The following is a 5979-nucleotide window of genomic DNA, read 5'->3' on the forward strand; positions in this document are numbered from 1 at the left end:
TCTTACGCGGAAACTCAAACATAAGCTCCTTTTTCAGCATTTCTACCACTCATACAGCGGCGCGCCGCGATTAGCTCCTTGCAAAAATACCACCCACATGGCGCTCGTCTCCTCGGCAGCCGCATGCGGAGGCGAAGTTCGAGAAAAAAAAAGAAAGCTGCAGTTGCCTGGAAGCCTGATAAGCAGCCAAGGATCTTTGAATGTTTTCGTGTTCCAGATTAAAGGCGAAGCTTAAGCCTCCTCCAAATTTTTTAATTGTTCATTAAAAGTCGCGAAAGACGACATTCGGCGCCCCACGTGACAAGAACATGAAGATCCATAAGCGGCCCATCATGTGACCTTCTATTAGTGTACGCCTTTGTATTTTTATTAGTATTGAAATGCAATACACTTTTTTCTAAGCTTTTTTTCTAACTTACAATTTGCAGATAGGCCTTCGTTTGCAGTGAGTAGAAAAGTGGCGCTGCCTTCGCCTTCGTTTTCCATGAGTTGGCTTGCCTTGTCTATCGACAGAATAACGCCTATGGGGGCCAGCCAGATATGACGTAGGCGTGGACTTAGGAAAAAAACGCGGTAAAAATACATATGAGAAATGTCTGTACAACAACGCAAACTTATTGTACCAGCTTTTTATTTTCAAAAGTGCCTTAAACGTCAAAATGTAGGTGGTTAACCACAGTTGCACTCCCTCCTGTGAAAGCAGACCGATAAGCAGCTTTTACAATTTTGCGAAGTGGGCTATCGGCATCGCTCTTACTTCTCAGGGTTGCTAGAGGAGGGACTCTTTTTTAGCGAAAAATTCTGCTTACAAAATATTCATGCGCTGTTGGAAGTAATTGCTGCAGGTGTAAACACTACCGAAGGTGAGCCTTGCGTTGCGCCATAAAAAAAAAACTACGTCCTTAAATATCGGTTGTCAGTCCCTTCAAGATGATGATAAGTGGTTCTTGAGGGAAAGGGAAAGGTTGGCGCTATCTTCTGCAGCCCTTGAGGGAGCACGGCTCAAAAGAGAAATAATCAAGCGCCTGGAACCCTCTCCCAGCGACGCCTCTGTGCACATGTGCACCCCTGAAGGATGGCACTTTATATCGGCTCAACGTGCACCCTGCCGGTCCTGATCTTCTCCTAGTTATACCATCACACCTGTGCTCCACAGTTCTTCGTGAGCTTCACGACGCCCCAACCGCTGGCCACCTTGTTGTTACTCGCACAAATCACAGCGTGCGCGGTCGCTTCTATCGTCCTGGTGGCATAGCCCGCTTAGTGCGGTGTTATGTCTGCGCCTGCGAGCTCTGTCCACGCCGAAAGAAACCGTCTATGCTTCCTGCTGGGTATCGTCAGCACGTTGACGTCTCACCTGAGCCCTCCTTTCGCGTTGGCTTAGACCTTCTCGGACCCTTTCCTACATCTGCTTCAGGAAACAAGTGGGGTTGCTGGCGCTACCGATTACGCGACCAGCTACGCAATGACACAAGTGCTGGCTACCAGCTGTGCTACATACGTGGCGGAATTTGTCCTCTATGATGTAATTTTAGTACACGGTGCCTCACGTCAATTGCTCACCGAGCGTGGCCGTACCTTCGCGTCTGAAGTAATCGACGATATGTTTCGCTGCTGCTCTACGCAGCACAAGAACACCACGTCCTGCCATCCCCAGACGAACGGGCTCACCGAGCGCTTGAACCGGACCTTAACCGACATGTTTTCAAAGTACGTGTCGGCTGACCACCATGATTGGGATCTTGCACTGCCATACGTGACATTCGCATATAATTTCTCTAGCCACGACACTGCTGGATACTATCCCTTTTACCTTTTGTTCGGATGTAAACCAACTTTTTTTATTTGTTTATTTATTTAAATAAACAAATAAAAATTTACCTTTGGACACACTTATTCCTTCCCCTGCCACTTCGACTAGTGAATATGCACGCGACGCCATTGCCCGGGCTGATTACGCGCAGCAGACAGCCCGTAGTATATACCTGCTGCTTCCCAAGACAACCAGAAGCGCTTTTACTACCAGTGACACCGCGACGAATGTTTTGCTCCGGGTGCCTTCGTGCTTCTTTGGTCCTCCTGCCGACGTGCGGGGCTTCCTTAAAAGCTCCTTGTTCGCTATACGAGCCCATTCCGCGTACTTCAACAAGAAGCTGACGTCACGTACGAGAATATGCCTACCAGTTGCACTCCACTTCTGTTCCGTTTTCCAGCGAAGTCTTCCACCTTTAGAGACTCAAACACTACCACCCCTTCTTCTGCTGTGGTTCCCTAGTGGCGCCGGGCCGGCTCCACTAGGGAACCACACTGTGTTGGGGACTGTGTTTTATATAAGAAACCATGGCACCCCAACCGCGGTTAACTCAGTTCAGCAATGGAAGGGCCGTATACGATCATACCCAAGATCTCTGCTGTGAAGAGAAAATCAGCGACAGGAAAAAATGGACGACACGCATAAAGCCGCTAAAGACATGGTCGCGACCCTGGCTCAAAATCACAATACTGGTTTGACAGAGTTGGAAAACTCCCTACTGCGTCCCAGAGCAGGTCCCCTAAAGAAGCCGTACTCCAGTCCCGACAAAGATGACTGCGAGTAATCGCGAACGAGCCACCTACTGCACTTGGCAGTGGAGCTGCCGAGGCTTCCGGCGAAAACGAGCACACTTACAGCAATACATGACCTCTCTCCCATCGCATACCTCCCCCGATATTATCGCATTGCAAGAGACGGGAGAACCATCTGAGCTGTCGGGACCGCAGCGTGCACCACAGTTTCGGATGATGGACACAGGTCCCAAGTAACCACACTAGTCAAGCGACACATTCCGGTTATAAAGCATCACACAGACATTGATACAGCAGCCCACATTCTCTTGGAGATCATCCCGTCTGCAAGGCGCATGCAACAGATCCTCTTCATCGTCATTGTATACAGCAGCCCCAAACAACAACATAGGTTTCTACGACTCTTCACTAAAGCAGATCAAATAGCCAGAGGAGCCCCCCTGCTCATTGTAGGGGACCTAAACGCCCCTGCGGTGGCATGGGGATACCCGGTGGACTGCCGAAAGGGAAGACAACTATGGCTTGACGGACAGAACCTAGGTCTTACTCTTGCACGGATACAACCTGTCCAACTCGTGTGGGAAACAGTGTTAGCAGAGGCACTACTCCGGACCTGACATTCGCAAAACGAATACAACAGGCAGACTGGATCAACACACAAGACAACTTGGGCAGTGACGGCTATATAATCCAAACCACAGTTCGAGCGGGTCCGCGAAAGCCCAAGGGCCGTCAACTCCGCCTCACAGACTGAGACGCTTTTCCGCAGGCCAGAGCCATCACCTCTCTCTCCGGTACCCAACACCCTTTGGAAGATTGGGTCGCGTCCTTGCGGCAAGACGTGAGCGAAGCAACTAAAGTGGTGCCAGTTGAAGCCAATCTGCAGGAGGCAGATAACAAGTTACAGCATATGTGGGAAGCCCTCGCCAGTCTGCAACGCAGATACAAACGCAACAAGCTCAACCGAACGCTCATAAAAACGCATTGCCACGCTCGACCTTCATATCGAAGACTATGCACAACAACTTACTCGTCATAACTGGCACAGAAATGCAACAACGTGGAGCGGCAACCAAACGTACCCAAAACGTGGAATATCCTTCGTTGCCTCCTCGATCCGGCCAACAGCAAGAACACACAACAGCACAACTTGCAAAAGATTATTCACAGCCATCCGTGCACGGAGGCACAGCTTCTTCAAGCTAATAGACTGCTACGTAGGACCTCAACCTACTGCACCCACTCCAGCTTACACTGGCACCACTAATGACCATCTGGACGCGCCCATACAATCAGCAGAAGTACGTGCAGCCATCCTCGCACTCCGCCCTAACTCGGCCCCGGTACCTGATGGCATTACTAATAAAATGCTTCGCAACCTAGATGAGGACTCTCTAACAGACCTCATGGCTTATTTTAGCGCGTACTGGGAAACTGGACAACTCCCGTCACAATGGAAAGCAGCCAAAATCATTATCATTCCCAAACCCAGGAAGTGCCTCCTACTCGAAAACTTCCGCCCCATCTCACTTATTCAGGTGTAGGAAAGGTCCTCGAACGCGTCATCCTCACATGCTTACACAAACATATGGACGACAACGATCTCTTCCCCAATACCATGGTTGGCTTCCGCACTAAACACTATACTCAAGATATCATCATTCAGCTCAAGCACCAACTTATGAATGGCGATAAAAGCTCCAGGCTGGACACCAGAGCCATCTTGGGGCTAGACCTAACTAAGGCTTTCGATAACGTTACGCACGAGGCCATACTGACCCAACTGGCACAAGTCCAGGTTGGACACCGAATATATAACTACGTCAAGGATTTCCTTACAGGTCACACTGCCACCATCACCATCGGAGGGCTGCAGTCGCCAGTTATTCAGCTTGGCAGCAAAGGTACGCCGCAAGGATCGGTTCTGTCTCATTTTCTGTTACCGTGGCCATGCTCGGATTACCGCTTGCATAAGCTAGCATCTCCAACCTCAAGCATAGCCTTTACGTGGACGACATCACCCTGTGGGCCACCGCGGGCAGCGACGGGGACATCCAAGACACGCTGCAGCAAGCCATCAATGAGGTTGTTGCATACGTAGAACCACGCGGCGGTTGCTCCTCACAGAAATCGGAGCTCCTTCTATACGAGCCTACGGGGGAGGTCGACGCCCAGACCCTCATCCCCCCGATACAACTCCACGTGCATCAACAACGCATACCTACAGTGCCTAGCATCCGTATCCTTCGCTTACGCATCCAACAAAACGACAGAAACACGCAGATGCTCAAGCAATTAGATACTCATGTACACCAAACCACTCGCCCTCATTGCGCGCATCGCAAATCGACATCACGGCATGAAAGAAAACAACCTGATTCGTCTGGTAACCACCTAGGCTCAGAGCAGGATCACCTATGTCGCCCCGTATTTTCACTTCAGTGCGACTAACAAGCTCAAACTGGTCATTCGGGTCTGGCTGGAAACGAAGCTGACCACGATGCCACCCGAGCTCTCGCACACCAGGCGCATCATCCGTCTCCTGCGTCTTCCGATCCTGACGAGCCCCCTTTTCTGCATCGCGGTCACGCGCGCGACGGAATGGTCACATTCAGAGAAATCCTCCTCCACTACTGCAGAGAGCGGTTACGCAACCCCCCAGCACACAAAACACTGAATAAATCACAATCCACCACTTGGCGACTACTTCTGACGCGAACTTTCCCACACCCTGTGCTATACCACCGCATTTACCCCGATGCATACTCCCCACTCTGAAAAGCCTGCGAGGCCCGCGCTGACCTCGATGACATCATCTGGGCATGCCCGAAAGCTACACCCAAAAACACCCACCGCACTAACACTACACGCATCATAACTGCGGCCGAGCAGTGGGAGACTTTGCTGCTCAGCTTGGACACAGAAGAGCAGCTCTGGGCCGTCGGGATGGCCGAAGACGCCGCCAGAAAGCAAGGACTGGCCGCCGTCTGAGGAAGGGGAGGCCTGGGGGTTAGTCTCCAAACCCCCGCCGCCCCCAGACCCCATCATGGACACAATAAAGTTTTATCTCTCTCTGCTGTGAACTTAGAGATCGACAGCACCGTGTCCCCACTCGGTTGCCAGACTGACATCGTTCATGTGGGGAGATTAAGACGATATCATCCGCCCCTGTACGTACGGCTCTCTCGGGAGAGGGGTAAGCATGTGACGAAACCGCACAAGGACGTGCGGTGCAATAGTGGTGAAAGAGGAAGTCGACGTGTTAAATAAACATAGAGCTTCGCACAACCGCCACGTCGCGTGTGTTTTATGTTATATATATATATATATATTATATATATATATATATATATATCTATTGTGAGCACGATCCATGACTGGTTCTTCTTATCATCATCCTACAAATCATAATCA

The sequence above is a fragment of the Dermacentor silvarum genome, chromosome 3, assembly GCF_013339745.2.
Source record: "Dermacentor silvarum isolate Dsil-2018 chromosome 3, BIME_Dsil_1.4, whole genome shotgun sequence".
In the NCBI taxonomy this organism is placed as follows: domain Eukaryota; kingdom Metazoa; phylum Arthropoda; class Arachnida; order Ixodida; family Ixodidae; genus Dermacentor; species Dermacentor silvarum.